This window comes from Schistocerca nitens, chromosome 5 (assembly GCF_023898315.1).
Source record: "Schistocerca nitens isolate TAMUIC-IGC-003100 chromosome 5, iqSchNite1.1, whole genome shotgun sequence".
Lineage (NCBI taxonomy): Eukaryota > Metazoa > Arthropoda > Insecta > Orthoptera > Acrididae > Schistocerca > Schistocerca nitens.
Window position 1 is genome coordinate 671,437,819 of NC_064618.1, and position 22,291 is coordinate 671,460,109.

The following is a 22,291-nucleotide window of genomic DNA, read 5'->3' on the forward strand; positions in this document are numbered from 1 at the left end:
AGACAGCGCCTGCATTACCGCTTGTGGAGGCTACGACAGGTACTAATAAGGGTCGATACCTGATATCTCAAAACTCATTGTGCCATTTATCTACAAATGTAATTATTTTATGTACTCCATGTGCATTGTTGCAACAACAAATCACGATTGGACTGGAAAATTCAAACAGCGTGTGCTAATTTTTTTACGGCAGTGCATATATATCACTTTAGCCAACGGCCTTGCCGCAGTCGTAACACCGGTTCCCGTCAGATCACCGAAGTTAAGCACTGTCGGCCTGGACTAGCACTTGGATGGGGGACCATCCGGTCTGTCCAGCGCTGTTGGCAAGCGGGGTGCACTCAGTCCTTGTGAGGCAAACTGAGGAGCTACTTGATTGAGAAGTAGCGGCTACGGTCACGAAAACTGAAACGGTCGGGAGAGTGGTGTGCTGACCACATGCCCCTCCATATCCGCATCCAGTGACGCCTGTGGGCTGAGGATGACACGGCGGCCTGTCGGTACCGTTGGGCCTTCATGGCCTGTTCGGACGGAGTTTAGTTTTATATATAAAACTTTAACATAAAGTTAGTAATATTTCTTGTGTTACTAAACATTTATTAGTCTTAGCGTACTAGTAACAAAAAGCTTTTCGAGCACATAAATATCGTTGGATGGAAGTCTTAAACAAGATAAATTCAAAGTACGACTTCTAAAGAAGTAGAATTCGTCATAAATGTGAATTTTTGGGCATTGCTCACCTGAGTTGGACCACAGCCAAGTTGGAACAAAAAAATAAGTAAATAACATTCAAAGGCCAGCTACACAGACTTTCACGCGTTACTTTAAACGACAGCACAGCGCTCTACGCTGATGTGACAAAAGTCAGGGGATACCTTCAGTCATCGCGTCAGACCCCTTTTGGCCCGGAGTAGTGCAGCAACTTGACGTGACATACACTCAACAAGTCGTTGGATGTTTATGTCCCCTGCAGAAAAACTGAGCCATGCTGCCTCTATTGCCGTCCAAAACTGCGAAAGTGTTGCCGGTGCTGAATTTTGTGTAGGAACTGACCTCTCTATTATGTCCCATAAATGTTCGGTGGGATTCATGTCGGGCGATCTGGGTGGCCAAAGCATTTGCTGGAAATGGCCTGAACGTTCTTTAAAGAAATCGAGAACATCTGTGGCCCGTTAACGTGGAGCGTTGTCATACATAAAAATTCCGCCGTTGGTTTGGAACGTGACGTCCACGAATGGCTGAAAATGGTCTCGAAGTAGCCGACCATTCAGGTGACCCAGTCCTTTCTATGGAAACACAGCCCAGCATTATGGCTTCCAGATTGCCTCTTTGACAACACGGGTCCATGGCTTCGTGGTGTCTGCGCCACACTCGAACCCTACTATCAGCTCTTACCAACTAAAATTGGAAGTCATCTGACCACGGTCACGGTTTTCCAGTAGTCTAGGGTCCAATCGATACGGTCACAATCCCAAGAGAGGCACTGGAGGCGATGTCGTGCTGTTAGCAAAGGCACTCGCGTCCGTCGTCTGCTGCCATAGCCCATTAACGCCAAATTTCGCCGCACTGTCCTAAAGGATACGTTCGTCGCAGTCCCACATTGATTTCTGCGGTTATTTCACGCAAAGTTCCTTGTGTGTTATCACTGACAATTCCACGCAGATGGCGCTGCTCTTGGCCATTAAGTGAAGGCCATCAGCCACTGCGTTGTCCGTGGTGAGAGGTAATGCATGAAACGTGGTATTCTGGACATTTCCTGACAGTGTGGGTCTCGGAGTATTGATTTATCTAAGGATTTCCCAAATGGAATGCCTCATGAATCTATCTCCAACTACCATTCCGGGTTCCAAATACTTTAATTCCCTTCGTTGAGCCGTAATCATGTCGGAAACGACTTCACATGAGTGCAAATGACAGCTCCCCCAACGCTCTGCCCTGTTATACCTTGTGTATGCGATAATACCGCCATCAATATATGTGCATATCGTTAGCCCATGACTTTCTGTCATCTCATTGCCTAATATCTCATTAAGGTCCATGCATGAGCTTCTCTTATAATCTGATGAGCGTACATTCAGAGGTGAATCAGGTAAACATACTATATGTTCGCACAAAATGATGGTGGCGTTAAAGTTCTAATAAATTTGGATACACGTGTAGGTTAATGAATGTCGTTATACTCTCATAGGTAAGCTTAGGTAATATGAACGATTTAAATGTACATCATGTTTCATCCATGAGTTCTTATCTTGAAATTATCCACTCGTTCGTACTTAAATACAATAGCTAGCGTACTGAGTAATATTTGTTATATGTTCTTGACTGTCCCGTCTCTTTTAGATATTCGCGTTCCTTTGTGTTTAGATAACCTCCAGGGGGCACATGAGATGCTATTATCTGACAGAGTGACTTCAAGGGGCGAAGCAACTGCGTTCAGATTTTACTGATGAAGTATTTTATCAGCAAAATTACTTAATTTTCTTGGAAATCCTGTTCCTTGTACTACGATGCGCAGCGAAATAACTTCTATTGTGCGACGTCGGATTGTGGTCTACGAAATTCACGGAACACAATAGCTTTCATCTAACGACGACGCGATTGTGAAAAATCAAATATCGCTCCTTTTAAAATAGCTACAAATCGATTTCAAGAAAATGTTATTTACTTCGTTCCAGTCTGCTTTGTATAACGTTCTAGTTTGCTGTTTATTCTTTCGTACTGCCACAATAGCACGACTTCCATGAAAGAAAAGAAATAGCGAAAGAAAGTGACGGAAACATCGGAAGCCACTGAAGACTTAGATGCACTTGCAGCTTTAAAAGTAGAAACAACTACAAATATAACTAACAAAACGTAAAGCCTAAAGGAAAACCAGACTTGCTATACTGACAGACACCTACAGAAAGAAGACAACTCCAGAAGTAGGTGATAACAGTAATTTCATAAACACAATGTGAAAAATTTTTGTTGCTGCGTTACTGGTTGCGAACCAAGTAATTGATCAGTTACAGTTTACCACAGGAAGAAACGAAGAAGCAGAGAATGAACAAGGGAGAAGGAGAAGAAAGAAGATGGTGGAAAAAGAAGGAGGGAGAGGAGAAGGTAGTAGGCGTATGCGAAATAAGAGAACTAAACAACCCAAAAGCTTGAAAAGGTGAAGGCGATGGCTACAGGAGAGGAAAAGCCAAAGATCGGCAAAAGAAAGGCAAGCAGAACAAGGTATGAGTTGAAGGAACGGAAATAAATCTGGAGAAGCGATTGCAACAGAAGTCAAAATGTAGGGAGAAGTGTAAGGGGAAGCCTGTAACTTCTCACTCCCCCCTCCCTCCCCTCTCTTCATATCAATTTACGGGGATCGAACTCGGTTGTGTGATGGTTAAAAGAGAGAACGCCCCTCGTAAATGAATTTAGTCGCGTTGCCTAATATGCAAACGCATCCCTTTACTTTATTAATATTATAGTTCCTCGAAAATTCAAGTGAAAAAATGTTACTTTGAAAGGATAACAGTATAGGCCACTTTACTTCGTTTACTGAATTTTTTCAAGTAACACACTTCCTACAACCACTAGTATTAACAGTTAAATTTATTCCACTTTTACACTGAAGTTTGTCATTGGTCAAATGCTTTTCAAAATTCATGTTTCACGTTACAACTGTCTGCAGTAGTTTTTCAATAAATCTTCAAACAGTATGTTTCCTCAATGGAAGATACTGACTAAGAATGACTAAAAGTTTTCGTCCAATGATTTGAAATTTATGCCCTAATTATACACACATTATTACTCAAAGTTATAAGAAAACAGCGATATATAAGGGGCACGATTTACTGTGTCATAATACTAGCTTTACCTTTTACAACCTTAGATGTCCTTGGAACGGCATTACTTTTACATCCAAATTCAGTCGAGTTCCCCTTTACTTCGTCACTAGGGTGGCTTCCCAAGTTTTTCATAACATATCCAACAACCCATCTACAAACGCCAAGTTAATCCGCTTTCTCTGTTACAGCTGCAGACACACCATCACGTGCAGTAGATCCGTAAGTCCCACCAACACCAACAGCGTCACCTGATACCGCCACAATGCACAAAAATACATGTTTTATCTTCACCAGCAATTGCCAGGCTCGTATGCACCTCCCGTAGTCGCATCAGAATCTGCTGTACCCATTCCATCAGTATCAGATAACACACCCCTCTGTAACACACATCAGTACTCTGAACAACTAGCCTCCTTAGAAATATATAAAAGTTTGTCATCTCAGCTATACAAGAAGCAAAAAAATTCCCATAAAAACTACATTATTGCAGCAATGAAATCCGACCTCACCACACCCCACACTCTTATCCTGAGCCATTTTTTCATCCAGTCCTAGCATTAAAATTTCTTCAACCTGAAGATCCACTCCTTTGATTTTTCCATCTCTCCTCTCAATACTTCCACACACCATCTGGCCATGAAAACCTTTCGAGGCAGCGCATTCTCAAATTTCAATTTCTTCCTCCCAGCTCTAGCATTCAAGTTGAATACTTTGTTCTCGAAATGTATATTTGCCTCATGTTTATTCAAAACTTTACACCTAGAACTACACTTATGATCAAGCCTGGTATCACAACGAATATATGGTGAAGTAATCCTCCATCAGTATTTACTTCTAAAATTACCCCCTTCCTACCGACTCACTGTGATTTATGGTGTCATTTTTTACTCTCACTCCCGTGAATGAAAATTCTGCTGTGCTCCTATACTTAATATTTTCATGGAAATGTTCTGGTATTTAAAAAATGGAACCCCCAGCGTCCAACAAAGCATTCTCACATATGTCTCCCACTTTAATATTTGGAACTGACTGATCCTTCTCTATAAATGTATGTTTCTATTTTGCTTCTCACAAAAGATCTTCTTTCACCTCATTTACATAGTCTTTAGTCATGGTGCACAACTAATTTTCAGTAAACAATTTAATGTCATCACTTCATGCAAATATTAAAGGTTTCTTTAAAATTTGAATTTTGTGCACTGAACCTCCTAACTTCCTTCCAACCCTATATTTCTCCTTCTCCCATGTTTCTGATATTATCTGTTGATGAAATTTTGCGTGACCTCTCAATCCTTGGCTTCAAAATTACATTCATCTTTCTCCTTCCATTCACTATTTAATTCACAGTCATTCATAACAATATGCTGTTCGCCATTAATCATCAAACAGGTTTGAATTTCATCATCATTCCTACCAGTGCCACTAATATAACTGTTATTAATTATCCATGCTATCTTTCCAAATAATAAAGATGTATTTACGCCGTGCACGGCTCGCGTTTATCCCATTTATTGTTTGTCATCTTCTATTACGGTACTGCCGCCTCGTTTTCTTATTCCATGTACTGGCGTCACTAACATCCTTCCTTTCTTGCCCGTGAGCGGCAGCGGCAGCGTGTATCGATAAGTGCACTATCGTAACATCTCTGGAGGACTGGTAGTATTTATGGGTCGTAGTGTGTCTGGCAGTCAGTTCGGGACGGACCAACAGTGCAGTCGGGACACAACAGCTGTAAAGTCGGGGAGGGAGCGCCGGTGAGGCGGCGACAGCCAGTGCTCGCCGACCGCTGGCGACACACATGACTGTCCGAGGGCGGGAGATTTGAGTGGGACGACCGTTGGTTGGTCGTTCATCGGCCGACGTATATTTGGTCCTTCACCGTTTCCGGGTCTGGTCAGTTGGTCGGTTGGCGTGGAGCAGCGAGAAAGTCTCCGTGGCGCGTAGTTTGGCCGGGGCCGATGCCGGCATCCACGTGCGGTTGGAGTGTGAGGGGCAGTTCCCATTGCTACGAGGTCCGTGGCTCACCGATACCGGACACGAAAGTTAAGTTATTCTGTCGCTTGGTCCGTTAACTGTCTCTCGGTTGGGTTGTCATCGGATCAAAAATTGTTGGGCCGACTGCCTGTCTTATCTAAGCGAGCATTAGTGTTTGAATTCCAAATGGTTCAAATGGCTCTGAGCATTATGGGACTTAACTTCTGAGGTCATCAGTCCCCTAGAACTATTTAAACCTAACTAACCTAAGGACATCACACACATCCATACCCGATGCAGGATTCGAACCTGCGACCGTAGCGGTCGCGCGGTTCCAGACTGTAGCGCCTAGAACCGCTCGGCCACCCCGGCCGGCGTTTGAATTCCAGGCTGACCCTCAGAACTTCTGAACGCCCTTGGGGGTACTACCCTTTTTTTACTTGTTCTTGTAGTTTGTATTTGTATAGCTTCTAGCCGAATTTTTAAAAATTAAGGTTGTTTTGCCCTTAAGGGGTAAGATTCTTTAGGCCTTCAGCCTAATTTACTGTTTCACGTAAGACCTTTGGCATTTTTTTGGCCCCTTTCCACAATTTAAACTACCTGTCCTGTCCTGCGGGTTAAGCAGGGCGTCTCAATATTCTTCCCACAAATATTTTAAATCTTTGTGCTCATTAAATATTTCTTTAAAAGCATCTTTATATTCATAATTATATTCACCTAGCTCCATTAGCTATCTAGTATAATCAAGCTCCCTATGTTCAAGTGTCCACTTCTGAAACAAACTCGCGCTGGTGGCCCAGTCATTAGAATCAAAATCATTCTCGTTCTTACTCTCCCAAGGTTCAACAAATAAACTTGCCTGCTCGACCTCTTCATTCATACCATTTGAAACAGAGTTTACTCATCAGCTTTCAGTGTATCACTCACAGTTTCTACCACGAAATCGTCATATGCAGCTATACTCAGAATATCACAAGCGTCGCCACAAGAAACACCTGATACTAGAACCACCGCCTGCCCACAATTAATCTCAACCACGTTACTGGAGTGTACGTCTTCTTGTACATCCCAGCACATAAAAACACTATATTCGGGCAATACTGCCTGCACATAATTAACACTGATTTCTACCGAATGAGATTTCATTTCAACTAATTCAACATTATTACTGTTGCAGTTCACAATATCGCCTCTACATCTACACCTGCCTATGTACTTCACAAGCCATTTTAAGGTGGGTGCCAGATGGTACATAGTAAATACTGGACCACTACGGTCCCAGGTTCGAATCCTGCCTCGGGCATGGATGTGTGTGATGTCCTTAAGTTAGGTTTAATTAGTTCTAAGTTCTAGGCGACTGATGACCTCAGAAGTTAAGTCGCATAGTGCTCAGAGCCATTTTTTGAACCTACTGGCACCAACTCTAGTAGCCTACCTCCGGATTGCTTTGATATCTTCCTTTATCTTTATCTGCGAACAGTACCCAAGAATCGGTCGCATTAGTACTCTTTCCGTGGTCTCCTTCACAACAGAACCAGACTTTCCTAAGATTCTTCCAATAAACAGCAGTCGACCATCAGCTTCCGTACTACCCTTCTTGCGTGCTTGTTCCACGTGATACCACTGTGCAAAATGGCTCTGAGCACTATGGGACTCAACTGCTGTGCTTATCAGTCCCCTAGAACTTAGAACTACTTAAACCTAACTAACCTAAGGACATCACACACATCCATGCCCGAGGCAGGATTCGAACCTGCGACCGTAGCAGTCCCACGGTTATACCACTGTGCAACGTTACACCTAGATATTTAATCGGCCTGACTGTGTCAAGCAGCATATTACTAATGCTGCATTTTAAAATTATGCAATTATTTTTCCTACTCATCTGCACTGACTTATATTTTTCTACATTCACCACACCAACCAGAAATTTTGTTTAAGTCGTCTTCTGTCCTCCTACACTCACTCAGCGACGTCACCCTCCAGTACGTCACAGCATCATCAACAAACAGCCGCAGATAACGGCTCATCCTGTCCGTAAGATCATTCATGAACACAGAAAATAAGAGCGGTCCTGTCAAACTTCCCTGGGCACTCCTGTCGATACCATTGTCTCTGATGAACACTCGCCACTGGGGATAATACACTCCTGGAAATTGAAATAAGAACACCGTGAATTCATTGTCCCAGGAAGGGGAAACTTTATTGACACATTCCTGGTGTCAGATACATCACATGATCACACTGACAGAACCACAGGCACATAGACACAGGGCAACAGAGCATGCACAATGTCGGCACTAGTACAGTGTATATCCACCTTTCGCAGCAATGCAGGCTGCTATTCTCCCATGGAGACGATCGTAGAGATGCTGGATGTAGTCCTGTGGAACGGCTTGCCATGCCATTTCCACCTGGCGCCTCAGTTGGACCAGCGTTAGTGCCGGACGTGCAGACCGCGTGAGACGACGCTTCATCCAGTCCCAAACATGCTCAATGGGGGACAGATCCGGAGATCTTGCTGGCCAGGGTAGTTGACTTACACGTTCTAGAGCACGTTGGGTGGCACGGGATACATGCGGACGTGCATTGTCCTGTTGGAACAGCAAGTTCCCTTGCCGGTCTAGGAATGGTAGAACGATGGGTTCGATGACGGTTTGGATGTACCGTGCACTATTCAGTGTCCCCTCGACGATCACCAGTGGTGTACGGCCAGTGTAGGAGATCGCTCCCCACACCATGATGCCGGGTGTTGGCCCTGTGTGCCTCGGTCGTATGCAGTCCTGATTGTGGCGCTCACCTGCACGGCGCCAAACACGCATACGACCATCATTGGCACCAAGGCAGAAGCGACTCTCATCGCTGAAGACGACACGTCTCCATTCACGCCTGTCGCGACACCACTGGAGGCGGGCTGCACGATGTTGGGGCGTGAGCGGAAGACGGCCTAACGGTGTGCGGGACCGTAGCCCAGCTTCATGGAGACGGTTGCGAATGGTCCTCGCCGATACCCCAGGAGCAACAGTGTCCCTAATTTGCTGGGAGGTGGCGGTGCGGTGCCCTACGGCACTGCGTAGGATCCTACGGTCTTGGCGTGCATCCGTGCGTCGCTGCGGTCCGGTCCCAGGTCGACGGGCACGTGCACCTTCCGCCGACCACAGGCGACAACATCGATGTACTGTGGAGACCTCACGCCCCACGTGTTGAGCAATTCGGCGGTACGTCCACCCGGCCTCCCGCATGCCCACTATACGCCCTCGCTCAAAGTCCGTCAACTGCACATACGGTTCACGTCCACGCTGTCGCGGCATGCTACCAGTGTTAAAGACTGCGATGGGGCTCCGTATGCCACGGCAAACTGGCTGACACTGACGGCGGCGGTGCACAAATGCTGCGCAGCTAGCGCCATTCGACGGCCAACACCGCGGTTCCTTGTGTGTCCGCTGTGCCGTGCGTGTGATCATTGCTTGTACAGCCCTCTCGCAGTGTCCGGAGCAAGTATGGTGGGTCTGACACACCGGTGTCAATGTGTTCTTTTTTCCATTTCCAGGAGTGTATAATGCGTTCTGTTACTTAAGTCTACGAGCTATTCACATATCTGGGACCCTATCCCGTATACTTGTACTTTTCTCTATCAGTTGTAGTAAGCGCCGCGTGAAACATTATCTGTAATTCTAGGAATATAGAATCTGCTTGTTGCCCTCCATTCATGGTTCGCAGCCTACGATGTGAGAAAAGGGCAAGGTGAGTTTCGCAATACCGATGCTTCCCGAAACCAAGCTGATTTGTATACAGAAGGTTTTCCGTCTGAAGAAAATTTCTTATGTTCGAACTGAGAATACGTTTCAGAAATTCTGCAGCAAACCGATTGATCCGTAATTTTGCTGGAGCGTTGTATTGCCGTTGTTATAAGAGGGTTGGAACTTAAATAGTGGCAACTATTTATCCACAACCGATACAAAAGAGTTACATGTTTGCACCTGTTACTGTCCTTCAAAGTAGTCACCAGCATTGTGTAGAACATTTTGCCAGCGATGTGGAAAGCATAGTATATCGTTAGCAGAGCCTGTTCTGTAGATGGTGCGGATGGAGCGGTCTACTGTCTGTCGAATCTCTGGAACAGTTCTGAAGCGAATGCGGAATCAAATCAAAGTCCGGGGAGTATGGTGGATGGTACAGTACTTCCCAGTCCCATCGACCGAACAGAGCGGCAACAGCTTGCGCTGTATGCGCCCGCGCATTGTCGTCCAAAATGGTAGGTGGGTTGCGCAGAAAGTGTCGCCGCTTCTTTCGCAAAGCTGGTCTGGTCGGAGGTGATGTTCCAAAACGAACAGCACTGATGGTCTGACTTGGAGGAACGTAATGCGTTAGGATAACATCATCACAATCGTACACGAGAATCGCCATAACTTTCACCATACTGGGGTTCTGACGCACTTTCGACTTTCGCGGCGACCCGTAATGACGCCATTCGTTGGATCAGCCTTTCAGATTTGGCTCGTACGATGTGGCCCATATCTCATCCAGTGTTACGGTACGGCGTAACGAAGCCTCTCCTTCGCGCTTATAGCGCTCCAAGTGCGTCTGAGCAGCATCGTAACGCATCCATTTCTGAATTTCCATCAATTCATGCGGAACCCATAGTGATGCAATTTTTCGCATGCCCAGGCGTTCCTTCAGGATGCGAAGCACAGTCGTATGCGCTAATCCGGTTTCGTGGGCGATCTCACTAATCGTATGGCGCCGATCACCGCCCACTAACACGGAAACAGCATGCATTTCTTCTTCAGAGACGCTAGGACGCCCCGCCCGACGCATGTTTGCCACAGTTTGCCGACCTTCGTTGAAGGCTTTTACGCAGAGTGCCACTGTTCTGTACGTCAATGCCGATTCCCCGCACTCCTCTCGAAGACCTTGATGACACTGTCGTGCTGTACGACCTCTGGCACATTCAATCTTGATCCAACTCCATTGTACCTGTTTCGAAAACATAGTGACACCGTTACGTTAGACCGCTCTCTCACAAGTGACTGTTTCCCTCGATTGAGCGCACGCCGGTGACGTGGGACGGGCGAGTCCATTTGCTCGGAGGTAAGGTAGGTATGTGAACAACGTGTGCTATCAGCGACAATAACAGATTCCACTGCATAGTGTCCCCACAGCAGTGTTGCCACTACTTAAGTTCCAACCCACGTATACAGAAGCTACCTGCGCTTTTTCCATGTTACTTTGCACTGGGTGAGAGGTTCGCTATGAATGCAAACTGAATAAGTGATGAGTACAGTAGCGTACTGTAAAACCGTATTAGGATTACATCCGGACCTGCCGACTTACTTGTTTTCAACCCTTTCAGTTGCTCTAGTATGCCAGGGATGACTATTACTATGTCTTCCATACGAGACTCTCTCATGCTTGAACGGTTTCTTAAGCACGAAATCTGAAAATGTAATCTTTCCTTTTGATATTCTCTATTGCCATATAAGACCGGTCTACGATTCACTAGATAGAAGACTTACAATTTTATGTAGTCCCAGAATTTTCTTGGTTCTGTCGGCAAGATCTTTTGCTAAGGTATGACTGCAGTAGTTACTGTGAGCTTCCGCGCATCGATCTTTTTTGTACAGACACACGAACCTCTACTAACTTTTGTCTGTCGTCATTTGCGAGTTTATGTTTTGAAACGACAGTGCAACAGTATTTTTTTTGCTTCTTCAACATATTTCCGAATTTTACTATTAAACCACGGTTGGTCTTTTCCATCCTTTATCCACTTACTTCACACATACTTTGCCAGAGAGTGATTTTACATTTCGTTTTAAGCTTTACCCATAATTTCTCTAGGTCCATCATTGTGCAACAAAATGACGTCCATTCATTGTCTAAGTAGGATGCCAACATTTTCTTATGCACTCACTCTGGCAAAAATACTCTCCTAGCCTTTTTGGAGCAATTTATTAACATTAGCTACCAACAACGCGGTGCTGACATCATGATCACTAATTCATCTCTCTATGACACAAACGGTAAGGTCAGGCCTGTTTATAGTTACAAAGATCTAGAATATTTTCATTGCATGTGGGCTCTCGAACTAGCTGCCGAAGATAGTTTTCGGAAAACGTGTTCAACAGTACTACACAAGACTGCCTGTCCGTGCCTCCAACAATAAATCGATAGTCGTCTGAGTCTATACTAGGTAGGTTAAAGTTACAGGTACCTCTAACTAATGTTGCGAGGGCTCGGTATTTCATCGCTCCTGTGGGTAAACTTTCTTTGAATGATTATAAAACTGTCTAGGTAGAAACGGATGGCTGGTAAAAACATCCAGCAATTAGCTTGCTTTCGTCTGCATGTGCTGTATATCTGCAGATAACAACACAATCACTCTCATATTTGATCTCATTAGAGACAAAATTTTTGCCAACCTCGATGGACACTCGCCGTCGGCTCCTAATCTGTCGTTCCTATATTCATTCCATGACTCTTTGAATACACTGACGGAAAAATATCGCAATACCAAAAATAACTGATGTAGAGTAATGAAATTTAGGGAATACGTTTGTCTAGGTAACATATTTAACTGATTAACATTACAAGATTACAGATTAATGTAACCGCAAGATAAGCCATTTCAAATGTGAAATGCTGGTACATTAACAATCCGTGTATCTGCTAGAACGTTGAACGCAAGCATGCAAATATGCATGGATTGTGTTTTACTGGTGGCCAGTTTGTGGGATAGAGTTCCATGTTTGTTGCTCTTGGTCAGTCAATACAGGGACAGTTGATGCTGTTTGTGGATGACACTGGAATTGCCGTCAGATAATGTCGCCAATGTGCTCGATTCGGGATAGATCAGAACCAGCTAACATGTCGACACTTTGTAGCGCATGTAGGGTTACAGCATGGTATGTGAGCGAGCGTGATCCTATTGGAAAAGACCCCCTGGAATGCTATTCACTTATGGCAGCATAACAGGTCGAATCACCAAACTGATATACAAATTTGCAGTAGCGTTACGTGGGATCACCAACTGAGCGCTCCTGTTGTCACATGAAATTGTACCTCAAACCCATAACTCCATGTGTAGGTACAGTGTGTCTATCACACAAAAAGGTTAGTTCCAGGATTTCAACTTGTCTCCTCCTAACCAACATACGTCCATCATTTGCACTGCGGCAGAACCAGCTTTTATCAGAAAACACAACAGAACTCTACCCTTGCCTTAAATGAGTGCTCGGATGAAGCTACTAAAGTCCAAATGGCCGAACACGGTGGTCTTCCGTCTCAGTAATGGCACATGGCCGTCCGGAGCCCGATCCCGTAGTTACCGTACGTTATCGTGACCACCGCCGCCATCAATCATGTACAGGGGCTACACTCCTGGTCAGTCTTTCTCCAATATCGCAGAAGGAACATCCAGTTTCTCGTAGCTCTATAATACGACCTCGTCCAAACTCGGTGAGCTGATAATGGTCTTTTGGTCGCGTTATAGGCATTCTTGACTAATGTCAAGTCACCACGTCCAATTTCAAAGATAGCTAACGCTACGACCGCTACAGAGGTCATTTAAAGCGGCTGGCGGGAAACAGGAAATCTGAATAGACACCATCTTTCAGATGTAGAAATTTGCCTACCGATTTTCGTTTATGTCGCACAACTCCTCTTTGATTTTGTGATCATTTTCTGGTAACACACACACACACACACACACACACACACACACACACACACACACATATATATATATATATATATATATATATATATATACTCCTGGAAATTGAAATAAGAACACCGTGAATTCATTGTCCCAGGAAGGGGAAACTTTATTGACACATTCCTGGGATCAGATACATCACATGATCACACTGACAGAACCACAGGCACATAGACACAGGCAACAGAGCATGCACAATGTCGGCACTAGTACAGTGTATATCCACCTTTCGCAGCAATGCAGGCTGCTATTCTCCCATGGAGACGATCGTAGAGATGCTGGATGTAGTCCTGTGGAACGGCTTGCCATGCCATTTCCACCTGGCGCCTCAGTTGGACCAGCGTTCGTGCCGGACGTGCAGACCGCGTGAGACGACGCTTCATCCAGTCCCAAACATGCTCAATGGGGGACAGATCCGGAGATCTTGCTGGCCAGGGTAGTTGACTTACACCTTCTAGAGCACGTTGGGTGGCACGGGATACATGCGGACGTGCATTGTCCTGTTGGAACAGCAAGTTCCCTTGCCGGTCTAGGAATGGTAGAACGATGGGTTCGATGACGGTTTGGATGTACCGTGCACTATTCAGTGTCCCCTCGACGATCACCAGTGGTGTACGGCCAGTGTAGGAGATCGCTCCCCACACCATGATGCCGGGTGTTGGCCCTGTGTGCCTCGGTCGTATGCAGTCCTGATTGTGGCGCTCACCTGCACGGCGCCAAACACGCATACGACCATCATTGGCACCAAGGCAGAAGCGATTCTCATCGCTGAAGACGACACGTCTCCATTCGTCCCTCCATTCACGCCTGTCGCGACACCACTGGAGGCAGGCTGCACGATGTTGGGGCGTGAGCGGAAGACGGCCTAACGGTGTGCGGGACCGTAGCCCAGCTTCATGGAGACGGTTGCGAATGGTCCTCGCCGATACCCCAGGAGCAACAGTGTCCCTAATTTGCTGGGAAGTGGCGGTGCGGTGCCCTACGGCACTGCGTAGGATCCTACGGTCTTGGCGTGCATCCGTGCGTCGCTGCGGTCCGGTCCCAGGTCGACGGGCACGTGCACCTTCCGCCGACCACTGGCGACAACATCGATGTACTGTGGAGACCTCACGCCCCACGTGTTGAGCAATTCGGCGGTACTTCCACCCGGCCTCCCGCATGCCCACTATACGCCCTCGCTCAAAGTCCGTCAACTGCACATACGGTTCACGTCCACGCTGTCGCGGCATGCTACCAGTGTTAAAGACTGGGATGGAGCTCCGTATGCCACGGCAAACTGGCTGACACTGACGGCGGCGGAGCACAAATGCTGCGCAGCTAGCGCCATTCGACGGCCAACACCGCGGTTCCTGGTGTGTCCGCTGTGCCGTGCGTGTGATCATTGCTTGTACAGCCCTCTCGCAGTGTCCGGAGCAAGTATGGTGGGTCTGACACACCGGTGTCAATGTGTTCTTTTTTCCATTTCCAGGAGTGTATATATATATATATATATATATATATATATATATATATATATATATATATAGCTGCTATTGTTGTACTCTTCATCTGAAGACTGGTTTGTTGCATTACTCCAAATATGTCTATTCTGTGGAAACCTTTTCACATTTGCATAGCACTATCTTAATACAAAGGCATTTACGTGGATGAAAATGTCTAGAAATTCAGTGAACAAAACGAGGAAGGAGTACGGAGCAGTGTGACAAATGCCCGGTATTCACTGTAAATCTTTTGAAGCCGTCGCGTTGTCCAAGGAAAAACAAAAGTCGCTATACAAAATGAACAAAAGTTTGACTTCATTTCCTCCAGCCTTCTGTCTGCTCTGCACTGTAATGAGTTTCTTTTATTGCTGTTCGTCTGGGCAGCAAGTGCGCTTCACTTTACTCGGCGAAACTTGGTATTCTCTTTCTCTCCATCAGAACACGGACGGAGGAGACGAACTTGCGTGTCTTCTAGGAGGAGTTGGCTAAATGACAGGCGGCTGCACTCTCTAATTGTTCACGGGCGCACGGAACGCATCTCTGCTCTTCCGGAATTTCCTAAACACGACTCTATTATTTCATTAATGCCTTTAATTTATAAGAAAACGAGGGAGTTTAATTTCTCGAAGCAAATGAACTCCTTGCCTTCTTCCTTCGATTAGTCTCCAGAAATTAATTATCGTCGAGCAGAGAGTTTCGAAACATTTGTAGCGAAAAACTTTCATATTCTTGTACCACTGAATTCTAAATACGCGTGGGAGCTCATGATGAACTACAGTGCATAGTTCTTCCATGTGTAAAAGCTACGTTACCCGTTTTTGCTACGAAAGCTTTAGAAGGAAATGCAACAGGAACTGTGACTGGGAATTCTAACGGTGAAAAGACTAGATTTGTGTCTTTGGCGTTTAAGAAGGCTAATCGGAGATTATGACAACACAAAAGACGAATAGCACTAATTATAGTCTGTTGGTAGTTCTACCTGGCACAGAAAATAGCAGCTCTCATCATTTATACACCCTCCAACGCAGTCTACGTTTATGAAGATGACATACGGCCTTGTCCCCTAAGGCGTCCATGCTGAAGTAGTGCATCAAATTGCCCCAAAGATTATCCCGTCTCTGGCAGATGTATTAAATGTAGCTCCACGGTTAGGGAAGACACCTGCAATGTGGAAAACAGCGCACACAATTATAGTTAAGACATTGACAGATATGGTTCAAATGGCTCTGAGCACTATGGGACTTAACATCTATGGTCATCAGTCCCCTAGAACTTAGAACTACTTAAACCTAACTAACCTAAGGACAGCACACAACACCCAGTCATCACGAGGCAGAGAAAATCCCTGATCCCGCCGGGAATCGAACCCGGGAACCCGGGCGTGGGAAGCGAGAACGCTACCGCACGACCACGAGCTGCGGGCACATTGACAGATAGGAACCCTTCAGACACAAAAGCCTATAGACTAGTACATCTATAAAATGTTCTAGCTAAGGGCCAGGAGCAGCTCCTGTGCAGTTGCCTATAGGCACACAGGGAGCGCGGGGGCTGAAGTCAGCATTAATTTGGCTCTAGATAAAACAAATTAATAGTGATGCACTCAATCGAGCTCATCACTTAGTTTAAAATTTGGAACATAAAAACGTTGTGACCATCTCAGGTGGCCTGAGATGTTTGCACTCCTTAGAGAACAGCGGCTATATTCGGTACGACACAGGGTGAAGAAAAAATGTCCCACTTGGAGGTCGGCATGCGATTTCTCATCCATATTCGATACAAAAGTTTATCTAGCAAAATCAGGTCGAGACATTTTGAAAATACATACATGACAACAAGGAGCTGGCAATAGTCACATCATGCAGCGCATCGCAGTGTAGAGAGGAACGTGTATCACTCCGCATGCCACACCAGCCGTCGTAGCACACGTAAGTGCCGGCATGGTATCTGAGCGTGTTCGCCGGCACGGTAGCCCAGCGTGTTCAGTGATAGTGTTAGCTGCTCTCTGTAATAATAATGAAAAAAGAAAAAGAAACAGAATCAACGGATCAACGATGAACTTTTCCGGGTGTCATCGGGCGTCCGCCCTCACCAAATGCAATGAACAATAACAAACAAAATGAGATAAAAAACTTGGCTGCTGCGACATCAAACCCACATCCACCTAGGAGCTATGGTTCGAATCCTAGTCAGGTTCGATTTTTAATTTTTGGGCGCCCGTACCCTTGTTCTTGTCGTTTATAAACAGTGTAACAGTTGTGTTACTAAATGTGACACTTCTGTCACTAAATGTAACTGGGTTTTCTCTTTTGATGCAAGTCAGTTGTCAGGATGAGCATTCTAAAGCATTCTGTCAGGGTGAAAAATATTAAATAAATTAACTTTTCTCTCTTAACAACATGTGGGCAGGTTGGGTTCTTCCTTGGCTCGGGTATGAGGTCGAATGAAACATTATTTTTTTTACATAAGATAACTTTTATTGAAGATTTGTACAACTGTATCTTACGGAATGTTCTGGTTCGGAGAGCGGCAGCTGTGTCGTTTGTGAAGTCTTCTGCTGCGGCAGCGGCGGCGGCGGCGGCGGCGTCTGATTACGCGTAGCGGTGTGTATCTCGTGTCGCCGTCTCGCCCAGTTGACTGGAGACGCGCAGCGCGAGGTGGCCCGTTTAATTATTGCGAGCGAAATCGTGCATCGGATGATACCTTGGGTGTCGCGTCCCAGTGTTTCTCTTCTCTAAGCGGCCGCGTGTGTTGTGCGTCGGCCAGCGGAGCGGCGCGGCGGGGGGACGGCCAGTGTGGCGGACTCGAACCACGGATTCCCGCTTGCCAGTCTTCGGCTGTCAGGTCTTCATCCCAGCTCACAGGTGACTACTGATGTGAGGCCGTCTCCTTCCCGTCCTCACGAGTCACCCGGGTATGTAAAAACCAGACTTCAAGTATCTTTTAACTTCTGTCTTCTGGCGCCGCGGCTGCTGCTTGCTATTCCATTACAGCGGCGGACTTGGTTCGTCTGTGCATGATGCAGACTCTTCTTGCATGATGGTCTTCAGCACCGAAACTGACTGAAAACTACTGCTACTCTTCTTTTCTTCCTTCGTCTCTCGTCTTCGTCTCCGTCTCTGTCTCCGTCTTCGTCTCCGTCTCCGTCTTCATCTCTCTGGCCCACTGCGTCTCGCGTATTTATTCACTTCAGTTTACTGGAGGTGAACGACTTCACGGTCATTGCCTCTTCTGTAACGTTGAGAAGCTCCTCGAAGAATCTTCTTAACGTCGGTCATTGGCTCTTGGGATGTAGGCGAGGGCTTTTGATCCCATGTGACGACTGAGAAACACGTGAGCCGGGTTTTGCCTCTTCTGTCACGTTGAATAGCTTCTCGAAGAATCTTCTTTACGTCGGTCATTGGCTCTTGGGATGTAGGCGAGGGTCTTTGCTCACATACGACAACTGAGAAACACGTGAGCCGGTTGGACGATGCCCTGACGGCTGAATCGACAGCACCCGCTTATGTGGAACTTGCTGACTTCACGGTCATTGTCTCTTCTGTTCTGCTGTTCGGCCCGCTGTTTGCGAGTATGTAACTCTCTAAACTAAACCAAGTTTTTCATTTATATTCTAATTTCTAGTTCACTTTGATTTCACTAATTTATTTACTTAAGTACCACTCAACATTCCTCCACCCTTCGGAGAAATTCGCCCTCGAATTTACCACTCAACATTCCTCCACTCTTCACTCGGCAAAAGCACAAGCAATGAAAACTCTCGACTTAGAAGATTACACACGCTTCACATTAAGTATGTGGAAAATACTTTATCACTTTACAAAAGCACTGTACGGTCATGAATCACATAGTTCTTACATAAATGGTTGTAATAAGTGTAACAAACCTAGATGACAATGAATAAACAAAAAAAAAAAGACTATTCACTCAGAAAGTTACATAGCAACACCTGTTTAATCAACCCTATATGAATACAAGAATATTTATTCTACAGTATTGTTTACTTTAACATAAGACTGTTTAGTAAAGAGTGAAGTACAATAAACAAAATTAATACACTAATGCTCAAAAGTAACCACTGAAGTACACCACTTAAGAGTGTGGTATCCAGTTAACTGGGATTTGATGAAGTGGTATATTATTATTTGGCTTATTTTTTCGTCTTAGATAAAAGAAAACTGTACAAAGTAGAAACACCAACACAAAGGTTCCAGATATACCCGTTCCTAGGATTATAATTTTAGTTTTGTGTTCACCTTTTAATTTTAAGACATGTTTCATCATAACATTGGCATCAATTTTGCCTTGCTGTGAGTTTATGAACGTATCTAATGACTTCAGAAGGGAACTGTCAAGGGAGTCATTGAGGTAGGACAGGTTTTGTGTAGGAAATGCTTGCATGGCGTTTTCTGAAAAAGCAAACAACATGGTTATGGACCTACCAACCTAGTAAAAACAAAAACAAAGAAAAGAAGGAATACATTGTTAACTACAAGATCTACAGGTTTCTACGTTCAACTTTTCTTTCTTAAAAAATAAACCATTATAATTTATTAATTATTTACATTTGTATACTGTCCACAGTCTACTAAGATTCAACTAGGACATTCGCACCCTTGATCGAAGATTGTATGGTGCCACGTCTGTATGTTGTGCTGGCGTGGCCACTCTTTTTCCTTATCGGGTACTTCCTCCACCCTTCGGAAAAGCAGACACTATTGTTGAAGGAATTACATCTAGAGCGCCCTTAAAAGGTTTTAAACGACTTGCATGCACAATAGTAGTTCGGGTGGGCAGTTGCAGTTTAACGTTGACTGGTGACGTGATCTCAATAATTTGATAAGGACCTCTGTAGTTTGGTACAAATTTCTTCGTTTTTCCTTTCACAATGTAAGGAGTTGAAAGCATAACCCACTGACCGATTTTGTAATTTGGATATTTAGCTTGGGCATTACCTAATCGTTCCTGTCGTTCCAAAGCCTTTGTATTAGATTTTTGAACCTTTTTCCATACATCCTTCATCATTCGACTGAAATCTCTTACTGTTTCTCCGACCTTTCCGTTTTTCTGCCTGATTACATCAAAAGGGGACGGCATTTTTCTTCCATAGACCACTTCATAAGGTGACATGCCAGTTGCTTCATGCGTTTTAGCGTTGTATACCGACACGATTATTGGTAAATACGTATCCCAATTAGAATGTTGTTCGTTAATATAATAACTAAGCATCTTGCCGATTGTCCGATGAACTCTTTCTGTGCGCCCGTTGCACTGAGGGTGTAACGGAGTTGTGCGTAATTTACGTAGTTTTAGTAAGTGGCATAGCTGTTTCATTAGTTCAGACATAAAATTAGATCCCTGATATGTGATAATAGCTTCAGGTACGCCAAATTTAAGTATCCAGTTGTTAACTAAAGCTTGGGCAACTGTATTTGCTTGCTGATCTGGGAGACTCACCATAGCTAGATAGCGTGAAAAGTGATCTATAATTGTAAGGACATACTTATTACCAGCAGGGGTTTTATGAAATGGCCCGTAGAGATCCAGTCCACAGATTTGAAATGGACATGAAGCCTCGGGGAGCCTCTGTAAGGGTATTTTTGAACGAGAAAGTTCAGCTCGTTGTGCGCACGCAATGCAATTACGAACGTACTGCGCAACATCCTGCTTTCTGGTTTGCCACCAAAATCGCTCTGCTACACGTCTTTCGGTTGTCCGCTGTCCACCGTGTCCTGCAAGGATATGATCATGGGCCTCTGCCATTATTTCTTGTCTAATGTGTTGGGGAACAACAATTCGCGGTCCAAGTTTTGTTTTACGGCATAATACACCATCTTCAAAGCAAAATTGTTTTTGAGTTGCGTATTTTTTGCATTCTGTATCCTCATCTTGTGCCTTTCTCCAGTCCTCAGTATCTTGGCCTGTTGCTTCCAAAAGTGCTATTTTCCGACTTAGGCAATCTGCATTCGTGTGTTTTTTGCCTGGTTTATGGATAACTTCGAAATCCATTTCGGAAAGACATAGGGCCCAACGTGTGAGACGACTAGATGGATCCTTTAATCCAAGCAACCATTTTAAAGCTGCGTGGTCTGTAATGACCTTGAATTTCCTACCATACAAGTAGCATTTAAAGTATTTGATACCATAAATAACACTTAACAATTCTTTCTCCGTTGTGGAATAATTTCTTTCTGCCGTTGTTAGTTGTCTCGAAGCGTAGGCTATGGGGTGTTCCGTGCCATTAATATTCTGACTCAAAACAACTCCTACTGAATGACCACTTGCGTCACAGGATAAAATAAATTCTTTATTATAATCTGGGTAGGCTAATACTGGACTGTGTGTTAACTTATCTTTAAGGGTTTGAAATACTGATTCACAATCTTCAGACCAATGAAATTTTGCACCCTTTTTTAATAATTGGGTTAAGGGTCGGGCAATTTCAGCGAAATTTTGAACATATTTCCGGTAGTACGATGCGAGACCAATGAAACTTTGTACTTCCTTAACGCGTTTTGGTGTTGGGAAGTCCTTAACTGCCGAAATTAATCGAGGATCTGTTTTAATTCGTTTTTCACTAATGACATGCCCTAGGTATGTAACCTCTGTCAATGCAAAAGTACATTTTTCCATATTTAATGTTAATTTAGCTTTTCTAAGTCTCTGGAAAACATTACGCAGACGCACAGCATGTTCATTAATGTCTTTGGAGAATACAATAATATCGTCTAGATATACACAACATTGCTGAGTTTTGAGTCCTCGCAATACTCCATCGAGTAGTCTTTGAAAAGTTGCTGGTGCATTTTTCAAACCGAAAGGCATTCTTTTAAATTGCCAGTGGCCTCCAGGGGTAGAAAATGCTGTTTTATGCCTATCTTCAGGAGCAACTTCCAATTGATGATATCCGCTACGTAGATCGATTGTTGAAAAGTATTTACTGTTACCCAAACTGTCAATGATATCTGTAATGTTTGGAAGAGGATAAACATCTGAGATAGTTTGTTTATTAAGGTGTCTGTAGTCACAACAAAATCTATATCGTTTCGTACCGTCGGGAGACTTCTTTGGAATAATTACGATATTTGAATTATAAGGCGAATCAGAATATTCTATAATTCCATCTTTTAGATGCTGTTCTATAAATTCATCCAGTACTGGCTGTAAGTGATGCGCAACTCTATAAGGCTTCTTATAAACTGGGGGGCTATTTCCTGTTGGGATCCTATGCTGTGTGATATTTGTTGCTGGCAGTGGACCTTCTGCATTAAATAAATCTTGAAACTCAACTAAAACTGCTT

General features: G+C 44.6%; 1 pseudogene; it reads left to right on the forward strand.

Moving 5' to 3' along the window:
* The first annotated feature begins 211 nt into the window (after window positions 1-211).
* LOC126261043 (5S ribosomal RNA) lies at window positions 212-329 on the forward strand (annotated as a pseudogene).
* The last annotated feature ends 21,962 nt before the right edge of the window (window positions 330-22,291 follow it).